The sequence below is a fragment of the Pongo abelii genome, chromosome 10, assembly GCF_028885655.2.
Source record: "Pongo abelii isolate AG06213 chromosome 10, NHGRI_mPonAbe1-v2.0_pri, whole genome shotgun sequence".
NCBI lineage: Eukaryota > Metazoa > Chordata > Mammalia > Primates > Hominidae > Pongo > Pongo abelii.
Genome location: NC_071995.2, coordinates 29,501,788 through 29,516,885, shown reverse-complemented (window position 1 = coordinate 29,516,885; position 15,098 = coordinate 29,501,788). Strand labels below are relative to the sequence as shown.

Here is a 15,098-nt window from a genome sequence, read left to right as displayed (position 1 = left end):
AACGGGGACGAAGGATACCTCACCACTTGGCAAAGTTACTGGCTCCTGCCTTGACCCTGAAATGCCACTTTTATTGCAACATGTGGCCCAAGAAACTCTAAGGAAATGTGGCTGGCAGACGCTGTAGAGCTTTTACCCCGGTGTACTTGGCAAAGTAAAAGGGGATACATAAACCAGGCGCGTTCTGTGAAATCTAAGCAAGAATCAAGGTCTCCGTTCAGTAGGCGCTTCGGTGACACAATAATCACGTGTTCGTGGGCGTAGACTTTCGAAAACACTCGATTCTGGGACGTGCAGGTACCGGTACCTACCGGCGAGCGCAGGAACGAGTGGGCACTCCCACCCCCGGGAGCTGGCTCCGTTCCCGCAGGAGGTTGGTCACGCCCCCTGACTCTTGGTCGCTGCGACAGCCAAGGGCGAGGCCGGAGCAGGCGGGCTGCAGGCGGTGGAAGCTCGGCCGCGCTCCTCCCCCGGTGGGGCGCTCTCCGCCCGCCTCGCGCGGCCCCGACCCCAAGACCCAGGCCCCGAAAGGCGAGCGTTCACTTACCTGCTCCCCTCTCTCGCTCTCCGCTGCCGCCGCTGCGCCGCTCACCCACGCTGTCCGGTGAGCCACCCCCAGCACACAGACCCCTACGCGTACACCCGAGGCACGGCCCCAGGCCCTTGAGGGGAGACCGCGGCCCAGCCACACAGGTTGGGGTAGCCCACGCACCACTCGGCTTCGAACACCTCTGCCCCCGGAAGTTGATTTCCGCCAAGGCCCGCCCAACACAGCGCCCGTCACTCAACGTAAACACGCGCGTCACGTGGCCCCAGGCCGAGGCCCGGGTCGGGGCCCCATGTTGAGAACTCTGCCACCCCAACTTGAGCGTGGTCTTTGGAGAGTTGCCCTGTGAAAAGGGGTGACTTTGCCATGCTCCTTCCCAGTCCACCTCCTGTTAGTTACAGTTTCTCATTCCTTTTGAGTAGCAGGCCCTGTTGCTCCACCTAATCCCTGCAAATAAACCGTCCCCCAAATCAAAATGAGTTCCATCGGGAACTTTGTAGGATTGGTCCTAAGAAGATCCCGCCGAATCTCTCCACCACTTCCAAGCAGAGTGCAGTAAAACCGGGGACTAAGCAAAGTGGCTGACATGTAGTAAGTGCTCAAGAAATGGATGTTGACTAGATGCTACCTCTCATCTTTGCCTGTCTGAACTCTCAAGCACCGGATGCGAGTAGACCGAGAGCCTCCGCCAACCAGTAAGATGACTTCGGTCAAAGAATTCTGCTCTAGAGTTACTTTTGTTCTTGTCTTCAACTCCAGATCACAGCAATTCATACGTGCCATCTCTGTTGCAGAGTTTTCTTGCAAAGCCTTTCTTAAAAGCTTTCTGTCAAATAGCTTGTCCTGAAGCAATAGGAAAAGAATAGCGTAATTCACAGATTATTTATTTGAAAGGAAGGAATGATTATATAGATGTCTTTGTCCGTTTCAGACTGTCAATAGCGATGAGAGAAACAGTCAACTAGCAGTCCACTCGTGAATGTTTCTTCCGTTTTTGCCATGGGAGGATATGGAAGAACATTCATTCAACAATTTTTTATTGATTGTATACCACATACCTAGTCCTGGGTCAAGTTTTGACAATTCAAGAGTGAACAAGGTAACACTCAAGATATTTGTCTTCAAGGAGCTTACAGTCTAGTGAGGAAGAAAGACACTAACCTGGGGACTTTGAGCATAAATCTCTGGAATATTCACATTCCTTGTATAACAAGTATTCTTTCATCCTTGGACACTGGGTTTCTCATCTGTTGAACAAAATTGGCTTAAACCTGTAATCTCTGTTCTGTACTGGAAGCAGAAAATATTAGCAAGGCATCCTGACAAGTGTGCCGTAAGTGCTGGCCTAAGTAGTTAATGAGCAGTTTCAGTATTGAGCAAGTCACCTTGACTACATTATTTTTCCAGCCCACCCCCTTCTTTGTGCATACAAAAAACATTTCTATTGTAAGAAATATAATGCTTTCTTACATGTATTTGTTTATCTGTCTACTAGACTACCAAGTCAAGGACCACTTCTCACTTGTATATCCAGCAATCTGCTCACTTCTCATTTGTCTTTGTATATCCAGCAGTCTAGCAAAGTGTCTAGTAGTTAGAAAAAAGGTATTCATAAATATTTCTTAAACTTAGTAAAGTTACCTTTATATTATTTTGTCTCTCATATCTCCTTCTGCTGGAAACCAGGTAAGTTTCTGGGAGTTCCTTCCCATTGATGTACTTACATGTTCACTCTGTCCCGATATTCAATACTAAACTGTATTCCATACTAAACAGATTTATAATAAGAGTAACTAATATTTATTATTAATATTTGCTATGTGCCTGGCATTAGATTAAATATTTTAAATCTCATATATAACTTACCACAATAATTTTACAAAGTAGGTATATTAATATATTTATACTTTAGATGAGGTTACAGATTTAGGAAGTGTAAATTGACCAAGTGGATTTAAAGCCAGATCTGCCCAACAGAAGGACTTGTTTATTCACTATAGGACATCACTTTGCTTTTTATATCACTTCCTTATCAGTGATATAAAATCCTACCAACTCCATGAAATCTTTATTCCTTCCCCACAGTAATCTCTTTTTCTTTATAAAGTAAACAATTCAATGATTTTAGTATATTCACAGAGTTGTGCATGCTTTACCACAATCAATTTTAGAGTATTTTCACAGCCCCAAAAAGAAACCCCATCCCCTTTGGCCCCAACTTCTCCCTCCTCTCCCCAGCTCTAGGCAACCAGTAATCCACTTTCCGTCTGTATGCATTTGTCTATCCTGAACATTTCATATAAATGGAATCATGCAATGTGTGGTCTTTTGTGACTGGCTTCTTTCACTTAACATGTTTTCAAAGTCCCTTCATCAGCTGGGTTGTTTCTACTTTTTGAATATTATGAATAATGCTTCTGTTGACATTCATGTACAAGTTTTCGTGTCAACATATGTTCTCATTTCTCTTGGATATATACCTAAGAGTGGAATTGTGGGGTCATATGGTAACTCTATGTTTAAACCCTTGCGGAACTACCAGACTGTTTTCCAAAGTGGCTGTACCATTTTACTTTCTCACCAGCAATGTATGAGGGCTCTAATTTCTCTATTGTGCCTTTTCTTGTCTCTTCTAGCACATGTGCCTCTCTTACTTTTCAGAATACTTTTTCCATGAGCCATCTTGAATTATTATTCTTTGTTGTACATGTATCTGCAAGCCCATTTTCCTAATAGTTTGTGACCTTCTGAGATGAAAAACATGGTGCCTGCCCTTAAGAGAATCACATCTAGAAAAATATACAATCAAATCAGATATTACAGTGATAATAAACACTGAAATAAAGGTTATTGCTAAAATGTGGGGAAAGAACACCTCACTCAGCCTAGGTTAAACAGGAAGTACTTCTCATAGAATGTATCAAAGCTCAAGATTAGTCTTGAAGAATCTATTGGAATTGACCAAGCTAAGGAAGGACATGAGTATGCTCCAGAAAAAGGAACGTATACCTTTGTATATATTTCCTTGTCTATGAACTGTGGAGGTAAGTATATTTTGCAGGTAAGCATACCATAGAAGCAAACATTGTGGTATATAGGTATGCAGCAGGAGAAATGGGAAATGTAGATGCAAGATGATGAAGAGTTTTGTAAACTGTGTTAAGAAGTTTGAACTGTATCCTGGAGGTAATGGGAAATTGCTGGATTAGTTAAGCAAGGTTGGAGAAGAATTACTTCAGCAGCAGTATAGAGGAAGGATTATTGGGTAGGAGAGATGGGGCCAAGACTAGAAAAACAAACCAGATGGAAGACATAAAATAACTAAAATGAGGAATTAATGACTGCCTGAGCCAAGATGGTAGCCATGAAATTGGCAGAAAGGATTTTAAAGGCACATGGCCAACAAAAAAAGAGGAAAGAAGCCAGGCACGGTGGCTTATACCTGTAATCCCAGCAAAGTGGGAAGCTGAGGTAGGAGGATCACTGGAGCCTGGGAGGTGGAGGCTGCAGTGAGCTGTGATTGTGCCACTGCATTTCAGCTGGATAAGAGAGCAAAACCCTTTCAAAAAAAAAAAAAGAAGAAGAGGAGGAAGAAGAAAGAAGAAGAAATAAGAAGAAGAAGAAAGAATTGAAGATATATTCCAGGTTTCTGGTTCTAGTCATCAAGAGGAAGATTGGGCACTTGGTGATAAGAATAATGAAACACTACAATGATGGTATCTTAGTCTGTTCGGGCTGCTATAAAAAAAATCCTGGGTAGCTTATGAATGCAAATTTATTTCTCACAGGTCTGGAGTCTAAGGAGTCCAAGATTAAGACACCAGCAGATTGGATGTCTAGTGGGGCCCTGCTTTCTGGGTCATAGATTGTGCCTTCTAGCTGTGTCCTCACGTGGTAGAAGAGATAGGGTGGCTCTCTGGAGCCGCTTTTATAAGGGCAGTAATCCTAGTCATGAGGCATGTGTCCTCATGATTTAATCACCTCCCAAAGGCCTCACCTCCTAATGCTATCTCATTGGTGATTAAGTTTATCATATGAATTGTGGGGGGACAAAAACATTCAGACCACAGCAGATAGGTTGCAGGAATTTAAACTGACTACAATTGAAGTTTATGTGCTGTTGTAGTCACCCACAGAAATGAAATGAACCCTCACCCAAACTTTGGCTCCTATTTCAAGACTTAGCATACCACATATGCACCAACAGGGTATAAAAAGGTTTATTACTCACATAATGAGCCTTTCTAGGAAGAGCACAGGAGACTTCCTAAGCAGGTTTTAAAATGACTTGAGAGAGTAGGAGAAAAAGCTGTTGGGATTTTTTTCATGGCTAGGACATGGCGCTTGGGTGAAAAAGCCCACACAGGGCAGGGACTGTATGGCTCGAATTTTCCACCAGCACCAAAATAGGAAACACCTATTTTGCACCATATCTGGATCTGGGCAAGCTTTCTCATCAAGTTGCCCAGATTCAGATATCGTACAAAAGGGAACAGGTGAGGAGCCAGACTTAAAACTTGTTAAGAATCAAACATAAAAAATTATGTCAGACACAATTACATATTCTTAGATCTAGTTTAACTGCAACTAACAATATAGTTGTTACATATTTATATGCTTTGAAAGTGATTATTATGGACACTGTAGTTGCAATCCCAACATTTATTCCACTCTTCCCACATTGTGCAGAGTACACCTAAGAAATTTAGATGAAATTAACCTCACCTTTATTTCCAAAGTTAGTCCAGTTAAGATAACCCAGTCCCAACCTATGTTGTTCCCCTGGCCACAAGATGTTGTCCAGGGTTGAGCAAATTGGCACCAATTACAGGACTTTAGCCCCAAAATTGTGGGATGTGGCTCCTTTCTCTCCCTTGATAAATTAGAAAGCATGTGGTTCTTGTTACTGAGGGCAGTCATCTTGTAACCAAGAAAATAAAAAAGCTGGAACCCTGATCAAATAAGCAAAGATTTATAACTTTGTATATAAGAAGAAGGATATAAAGAGTAAACTGTGAAAGTTTTAAATAAACACTTTTCTGCCTCCTTCCTTTTAATCTACTGGTTTCTTCTGTTACGGCAGCTTTCAAGTCAAATTAATATAGAGTTTAATTTTTCTACTTATCCTCACTGGTACTGAATATTAGTTAAGTCAGTTTAAATTTGTTATTATTATACTTCACCTTAAAATACTTTAGTGTATATAATTCGATATAAATGTACATGTGTTTCCAGATTTACCCTACCCTCTTAATGATTGTCAGTTGCCATAATACAGAATTTATACTCTAGGAATATTTGGTTGATAGGTAATCAGAAGAGCTGCACTCCAAATGTAGCCACCATTAGTGCTTATTATTATTTCCCATTACTGGAGACCTTGCTAATCAATAAAATTAATGTTAAAAATAGGTTTTAATGGGTGAAATTAGTGGTTTGTTAATTTAGGTAATGGAAGTTATAAATTGACTCTCCATTAATGAATCAATGATGCTCACCATATGTAAATTGGATAATGTATTTCAGAGACGGCTCCTACCTTACATGAGCAAGGTTATAAGAAGCTAGCAAACCCTGTAGCTTACACACTTAGAAATAGCACCCTTCAAATTTCAAACCTGAATGTCTAAAATTTCAGTAATCATAGCTTGCCAAAGGTGGAAAAGTTTAATGTTCTGCTTAACGAAGGGGAGAATCATGTTCGTTATGAAGATTAGAGATAGCATGCCCATCATGGAGATAAGGAATAAAATGTTATTGCCTTTCCCTCTACCTTGCAAGTTCATTTTTTAAATATCCCCAGTGAAGATATCGGGATAAGCTATTAAACTAAATTTAGACCAGTAGAACATGAAGGATTACTAGGAAACAGAAATTCCAAGATAAAAAAACTAGGGCTAGACATGGTCTTTGCCATGGTTACTTGCCTACAGGAATAACAAGAAGCTAATAGTTCTAAAACCTAATATTTAAGGGAAAATGTATTGTTAAATAAACCTCAAGGCTGACTGATGATAGCCTGTGACTATTTAATCTTAGGAGTATCCTCAAATATCTAAACTCAACCTAATAGATGAGCTAGCAAAATGATGCAACCTCCCAAAAAGAGGATCTTCCCCAATGACCATCTCAGATAGGGCAGTGGAGGACACAGAGAGCAAAACAGTAACTGCTGAAAGAACACATACCACTGCCAGCCAACAGTCATCATTATTCCTGTCTACAGAATATGACAGGGATCAGAAACCACCGTGTCCATTTTTTTTTTTTTTTTTTTAGACAGAGTTTCGCTTTTGTTGCCCAGGCTGGAGTGTAGTGGTGTGATCTCGGCTCACCGCAACCTCCACCTCCTGGATTCAAGCGATTCTTCTGCCTCAGCCTCCCGAGTAGCTGGGATTACAGGGATGTGCCACCACACCCAGCTAATTTTGTATTTTTAGTAGAGCCGGTGTTTCTCCATATTGGTCAGGCTGGTCTCGAACTCCCAAGCTCTGGTGATCTGCCCACCTCGGCCTTCCAAAGTGCTGGGATTACAGGAGTGAGCCACTGTGCCTAGCCTGTGTCCCCTCTTTAATAGGGAGTTTTTATTGCAGTGATTTTGACCTTTCTTTTCCATTGCTTTTTGCATTTTTCATTGCTTTTTGCATTTATTTTTTCATTGCTTTTTGCATTTCATTGCTTTTTGCATTTCTATTTCATTGCTTTTTGTATTTATTGCTTTTTGCATTTATTAACATTTATCATTAGTTGCTAGACCATAAGGAAGGAACTCCAGGTAAACCTAACATATTGTATTAGTCCAATTTCTCACTGCTATAAAGAACTTCAAAACACTGGGTAATTTATAAAGGAAATTGACTCACAGGTTTGCACGGCTGGGGAGGCCTCAGGAAACTTACAATCATGGCAGAAGGAGAAGCAGGCACATCTTACATGGCGGCAGGTGAGAGAGAGAGCATGAGCCTGTGAAGGAGGAACTGTCAAACACTTATAAAACCATTAGATCTCATGAAAATTCGCTCACTATCACGATAACAGCATGGGGGAACCACCCCCATAATCCAATCACTTCCTTCCCTCAACACATGGGGATCCCAGGTCCCTTCCTCAACACATGGGGATAACTATTGAAGATGAGATCGGGGTAGGGACACAGAGCCAAACCATATCACGTATTGTGGAGTGAAAGAGAGAGAGTGGGGAAAAGAAAGATACATGCTAATTACAGTGGTTGGGGAGCACAAGAGTATACTACAGTGGACCTGGTAGTTGTTACTCAAACATGCATTTTACCCTTACCCCATTGTGTAGCTTTCAGCCGTGTTCAATGAGATTGACCCCATCCCTTTTCTAAGGGTGAGTCCTGATTGGTCTAAGCTAAAAGTTACCCCAACCTCCTTGGCACAGTTATTGTGAGTGGACAACCCTGTCCTAGCCAATCATAGCATTACCCTAATCGTACGAATTATTTCAGGGATTATCCAACAAGTACAAACCTCACGACAATTGTTTGATAGTTGTCAGGAAGAACTTTCTATAAGTGATGAAGCCTGTAACGCCTCCTGCTTTTAACAACCAATTTGTGACTATAAAGGAAACCAGTCTGAGGACAAAGCAGATGCAGACAGTAAAACTAAATTGATATAATGCAGAGAAATGGAGCTGAAACTTTGATCAAATCAGTTCTGAAGCTTCCTTCACCTCCATGGGACTTTTCATTTATGTGAACAATCCCTTCTATTGTTTAATCTAGTTTGAAATAGGGTTTCTGTTACTTGCAATCCCAAATGTTTTAACTGGTAGAAAGATTCTGTATTTCTAACCTCTTATTAAATGTTAGAAAATGAATTGTCTTTTGTAAAAATGGAAATGAGCCGTAACTACTTTCTTCTGTGTCCATGCTCATGCCAGAATGAGGCTGAATATGAGCTACTCTTCCTGAGTGCAGTTCTCTCAGATTCCTGTGCTACTCAGCTTCCCACATTAAACCAATAGAAAAGCATTTCAAATATTTATTTGTAACATTGTGTATATACAAAATTAAAGAGTAAACTGTGAAAGTTTTAAATAACACCTTTCTGGCCCTTTCTCTAATCAGGTCTCCTTTGGATTCAGTGCTGTACGTAACCGATTTATGGAATCTCCATTACCTAGGAGACACATGATCCCCAACTTCTCACTCTTTTGAAAATTGTCATTGGCCACCATATTGGCTTGCCTGGTTTAACTGAACTCACAACGGGGCAAGAATCACTCCCTTAAATTGCTTCAAGTATCTCAGAGCCTAATACAGAAAAGAAAGCTGAAGCCAGAAAGAGAAGAGAAGCCATGATTTCATCTGTGTAATCATTATAATAAATTAATAAAATTAATTTATATGATAAGTTGCCTTTAACTATTATCTCCAAATAAATAACTAAAAAATGTAGTGACTATCAATAGAAAGTACATGTGTCCACTCTATTTCCTTTAGTCTTCATTACATACTTAAAAAACATAAATGAACAAGTAACTTTTATTAGTGAAATTAAACTTTCTAAAAACAAAAACTTATGCTGGAATATTTTTTGTATTCTGGATTAATTTAAACACCTAAATCATTCACATAATTTTTAATCATTTATTAAATAACATACCTCTGGCTGCTAAATTTTACTTTAAAAAAATTCAACCTTTACTCTAGATTCAGGGGGCACATGTGCAGGTTTGTTACAAGACTATAATGTGCATTGCTGAGGTTTGGGATATGATTGAACTCATCACCCAGGTAGTGAGCATAGTACCCAATAAATAGTTTTTCAACCCTTCCCCCACTTCCTCCCTCTTATCGTAGTCTCCAGTGTCTACTGTTTCCATCTTTATGTTTGTGTGTACCCACTGTTTAGCTCCCACTTATAAGTGAGAACATGCAGTATTTAGTTTTATGTTTCTGTATTAATTCACTTAGGATAATGACCTCCAACTCCATCCGAGTTGCTGCAAAGGATATGATTTCATTCTTTTTTACAGCAGCATAGTATTGCATGGTGATTTTGTACCACATTTTCTTTATCCAGTCCACCATGGATGGGCACCTAGGTTGATTCCATGTCTTTGCTATTGTGAATAGTGCTGCAATGAGCATACAAGTGCCTTTGTCTTTTTGGTGGAATGATTTTCCTGGGGGTATATACCCAGTAATGGGATTTCTGGATTGAATGGTAGTTCCATTTATAGTTCTCTGAGAAATCTGCAAACTGCTTTCAACAGGGGCTGAACTATGTTACATTTCTGCCAACAGTGTATAAGAGTTCCCCTTTCTCTGCAGCCTCGCCAACATCTGTTATTTTCGACTTTTAAATAATAGCTATTCTAAATGGTGTGAGATGGCATCTCATTTTGGGTTTGATTTGCATTTCTCTGATGATTAGTGATGTTGAGCATTTTTTCGTATGTTTGTTGGTCACATGTATGTCTTCTTTTCAGAAGTGTCTGTTCATGTCGTTTGCCCACTTTTTAAGGGGATTGTTTTCTGCTTGTTGATTTAAGTTCCTCATAGATTCTGGACATTAGACCTTTGTTGAATGCATGATTTATTAATATTTTCTCCAACTAAATGCTACTTTTTATGATACACATTAAAAAACCAAAAAGCAAGCTAGGCTTTACATCTGTATTAAACTATTGTCTTGCTTCCTTAGTAGTTACTGCACCACTTTTGCAGATGTACCAAGCAATACTCTGGGCAGAAAGCCAGGCAAGAGCTACTACGACTAAGATAAATTGAGTTTGAACTAAACTTTTTCAAAATTTTTGGTGCACCGCAAAATTTACACATCATGAGAAAACTCTAAAGTTTGAAAAATGGAGTTCTAAAGAACACAGTCGAACCCCAAGCAGCACTCTCTTGAGAGTCTGATCACTCTTTTAACTTGACAAGAACAAGTAAAGTGTTGTATGTGAGCAGTGGAAGGTCCTCCTGCTTTTTCCTCTTTCTTTAGGTTAGGGATTTTATATGATCCTAATGATAAAAGGGAATTTTTTGTTCTTATGTCAAACTTCAACCTAACTTTGAGAAAAAATTATCCAAACATCTGAAAGAAAATTATGTCTATTAGGGACTAACTCTGCCTGTAAATTTGTTATATTGTCAATTCAAGAATATTTGGCTTCCAATTTAAAATATAAATAAATAAAAGACTAGTCAAATTTTTCTTTGATAACCTTTTTATAAGTTTGAATACATAGTTATAAGGACATAAAGTCAGAGAGCGCATCAAGCCTGCAGTTGTCTAAATCTGCCTGTGGTAGTAAGCTACAAACCCACTGTGTTTTTGAGGAAAAAAGGAAATTCACTAAGAGCTAAGGCATTATTTTGCCTATTGTACATATTATATATTAGTTTCATACACTTATTAGGATCTTTGCTTAAGATATGTATCTTAAACCCCAGAGTCATATGATAATTTGCCTAATAATTTTCTATCAAAGTTATACAATTTAACAAATGTTGATAATGCCTTCACTAGAGATTAAGTAGCAATAAAATTGTCTTTTAGTTTAATGAAGTCATATTTTTAGTACAGTTATGTTTGTAAGATACCCACAAGTTAATCTCTTATGGAAATATTTGATAATTAAGCTCCTGAGTAAAATATGGATTATAAGACTCTTATTAAAAATAATATGAATAAGAGCATGCTCTTTGCTTTCTAAGAAAATGTTATTAATTCTTAATCACCATATGATTACCTCTTGCATGGGCAACATTTCCCCAAATTTATAATAATAGCATAAATGTCCATTGTTAATCATCTGTAGTGACATGAATATGCTTTATAATCACTACATATAGCTATGGGATATATTTAACTCTTAATTATATTTATTCACTAAAATACACATGCATTTGAGAGAGCAAGTCACTGTCTATAGAAATTTACTCTTGTATTAACCTCAGCAAAATTATTCTATCCTGATTTTCCAACTTTTCAGACTATTCTTTATCCAATTCACAGTCTCCTTTCACCTTCTTCTTCATTGTAGCTATGCTGCAACTTTCTATCCTTTGTTCTCTTCTCACTTGGATTTAGGCATTCTCTGGTAATCTTTTCTATTCATCACAAACGATATCACCTTAATGTAAATAATTCTGGAATACACATATATCTTCTACATAAACTTATTTCTCAATCTACATTAATGTATTCTACATATCTACCCAAAACCCATTTACCATATCCACATTTGATGACCCAATGAAAGTTTGGTGTTTTTTTTTTAATTATTCGGTCCAGAATTATCTAAGAATAGCTAAGAATAGATTTCAGTTAAGACTAGATTTTATAGCTGCCTACTAGATATGTACATAGATGTCCCACAAGAAATTAGAACTTGTGTGTTCCAAAACAAAGTTATCATCTGTCCTCCACACAACCTATCCAACCTCCTTGCTCAGTTGCTTTTGTAAGCACTTGCATTGGTTAGAACATTAGTTTCAGCTCCTTTAACAAAGACTCCAAAATAATTGTGACTTAAACAAGATAAGTTCTAATTTTTATCTCACATAAAAGCATAAGCCTAGGCAATGCAGGGCTGATACAGTGGCTCCATGTAAGGAGACGCTACTTGACCTCCTTACATCTCGTTGTTCTCCCATTTTCAACATATGGTGTCCTTCCCGTGGTCTAATATATGTGCTCCAATTTCTGCCATTATATCTGCATTCTAACTAGCAGGAAAAGGGAAAAGGGGAAGTGAAGGGCATACCTCTTCTTTAGCAGAGCAGGGCACAAAAGGCAAACATTTTACTCTCACATCTCACTGGCTAGAACTTGGCCACATAGCCATACCCAGCTACAGGGTAAGTTTCAAACTGCCCTCTTCATCTGGGCAGCTTTGTCACCTGCTAAAACTTGGGGATTTTATTACAAAGAGGAGTGGGATGATATGTAGTGTGGAATAACCACTGGTTCTTTTCATATGCAATTCCTTAAATGCTTTCGCTCTCCTTCCTCTACTTCATGGCTGCTACTGCCTTGTTAATGTATATTTATTCTTTCCATGTGAATGCATACTGAATGATATTTGATCCTGTAATCTGAGTGGGATGGAAAAGAATGCATTCGCCAAACTGAAGACCACATGCCATGTACCTAAGGCCATGTTGATTCACTCTAATAAAGATACCACATCTGGTATAATAACTGTCAGGAGGGCTACTACTACTTGGTTGAGCTTGAGGAAGTCTATAGTCATTCTTCAGGATCCATCCTATTTTTGCAGAAGCAAGATGAGTGAATCCAGTGGATGGGTATGACCATTCCTGCGTCCTTTAGATCTGGGGTTAGCAAACTTTTTATGTACAGGAACAGATAGTTAATATTTTAAGCTTTATAAGTCAGGTGGTCCTTGTTGCAACCAGTGGGCCCAATATAAGCTGAACCTGGACAGAATTCCATTTTTAAAACTGGCCTTCACACGCTCCAACTATAAATTAAGGCCCTAATGTGTTGGTTCTCCCAGTATCAGTGTCAACTGAATGTCCAGCTGGTTCACATTACCCAAGTGTATTAGTCCATTTTCATGCTGCTATAAAGAACTTCCCTGAGACTGGGTAATTTATAAAGGAAAGAGGTTTAATAGACTCACAGTTCTGCACAGCTGGAGAGACCTCAGGAAACTTACAATTATGGCAGAAGGGAAGCAGGCACGTTCTTGACAGGAGGCAGGAGAGAGAACGAGCAAGAACAGGGAAAACTGCCTTATAAAACCATCAGATCTCATGAGAACAGCAAGGGGGAAACCATCCCCATGATCCAATCACCTCCCTCCCTCAACACGTGGGGATTACAGGTTCCTCCCTCAACATGTAGGGATTATAATTTCTGATAAGATTTGGGAGGGACAGAGAGCCAAACCATATCACCAAGTAAATGGCCTTTGGTCCATTTGAAGAAGGACTAAGGGAATCATTACCAGGTGTACTTGCCATGGCATCACAAGGTCCATCCCCAGGAGACCCAAACACTTTAATGAATGGGATACAGGTCTGAAAATTAACTCAGGCCCATAAACTGGGCAAGGGATTATGACACAATAAAGTATCACTCTGTTATTCATGCTTGATTTCTTCTAACAGTACATGCTGAGTGATTCCATTGTCACTACCAATTTATTTTGTCTCTAGGATTGTCAAATTCTATTAATGTGTTCCATAATTCTGTGGTTCTTTCTGGGCTGCCATTCTGACCTTTTTGATGATTACAATTATTTAAAATCCCTGGCTTCTGGCAGTTAAATGCTGCAACTGGCCTCTGTTATTCCAGGGTTCTTATCAACTTCTTTGTTACCAATGAGTCAGGTTCTGTAATGGCCTCTCCTACAGTGACCTCTGGCCTAAAGAGGAGCATCACTACTCTGCTTTTTAGTGCTGCTAGTGCTTCTTTCACCAGCTCATTCATTACAGCCTTGGTGAACTGTGTATCCTTTGGGCCTTCCCATGGAACATATTCCTCTCAGTCTTCCAGCCTTATTTGTATTTTCATTCCAGCATGCTTATTTTCCTCAGCCTTTCCCTTCCTCAACCTTCTTCCATGGCAATCCTAGCATTTCAACTTTGCTTATTATTAACCATCTATCTTAGTTGGCATATAACCATCTTTGAAGTTCAGCTACTCTGACTATAAAGTCCTAGTCTTGGTCTTCGTCTTTCTCCAGCCTCCTCCTGCAGGAAATGAGAGCTTTTTTATGCAGTCAAAGAGGCCCTCTGACAATCTCACTTGGTTTTTAAATGCTTGTTATTCACTCTGATTTTTTCATTATCTTTGTGTAGAGCATCAATACCGCTTAGCAATAGCCATCCAATTCCTTTATCTTTATCGCTACTTTATTCCCCATACATCTCAAATATATCTGATTCATCTGGCCAGTTCACAAACAGTAAAAATGTTAATAATTTGATTACTACCTTGTGATAATAGCTGTTTGTGCTCCATTTACCACAAGTAATGCCAGGAGGCAATGAATGACTCAGGCCAAAAGCCCATCACCTACTCTCTTGGACCAGTCCTGGTACCAAATTCATGGATTGCATTCTCAGGAAGCAGAAGCCAAGACAAGAATTTCAGCATGCAGGGTGTTTATTAGGGATCAAACCTTTGATAGGAAGTGAAGTGAAACAGCATTGGTCAGAGAGAGAAGTTGAACTGCGATACAGACACAACAGAACTTCAGCCAACTCAGCAGAAAGCTCTGGAACAAATATGTCTATCAAAGTTGTCCTGCATTTGTATTCAGACTTCTCTCCTTTACCAGATGCAGATTGCCCTGGTAAGGGTAGGACCTTGGAAAAGACTGCTCTCTGCACCTGAACAGACAGGAAAAGAGCTGACAGCTATAAATTACTTGCCATATTTCCTGCAGCTGCATAGGAAATCCTCTTTGAAGAGGAATCTGGGGGTGCATCTCAGTGTCTATCACGTTAAACCACTGGGAAGTTTCTCTGTGGATGAAGCATTCTCATCTTTGTTTTTGAACATGCTGTTCCCACTTCCAGGCATAATCTTCCTTC

The 15,098-nt window shown here is 39.4% G+C and overlaps 1 long non-coding RNA gene across 2 annotated transcripts in view; it reads left to right on the top strand.

Annotated features, from left to right (window-relative positions):
- Window positions 1–854: 854 nt before the first annotated feature.
- Window positions 855–15,098, top strand: part of LOC134759442 (uncharacterized) — a 223,481-nt gene continuing 209,237 nt past the window's right edge. For both annotated transcript variants that reach the window (XR_010135640.1, XR_010135641.1), the window contains exon 1: window positions 855–1,242. This is a non-coding gene — a long non-coding RNA (uncharacterized LOC134759442). The remainder of the gene's footprint in view (window positions 1,243–15,098) is intronic.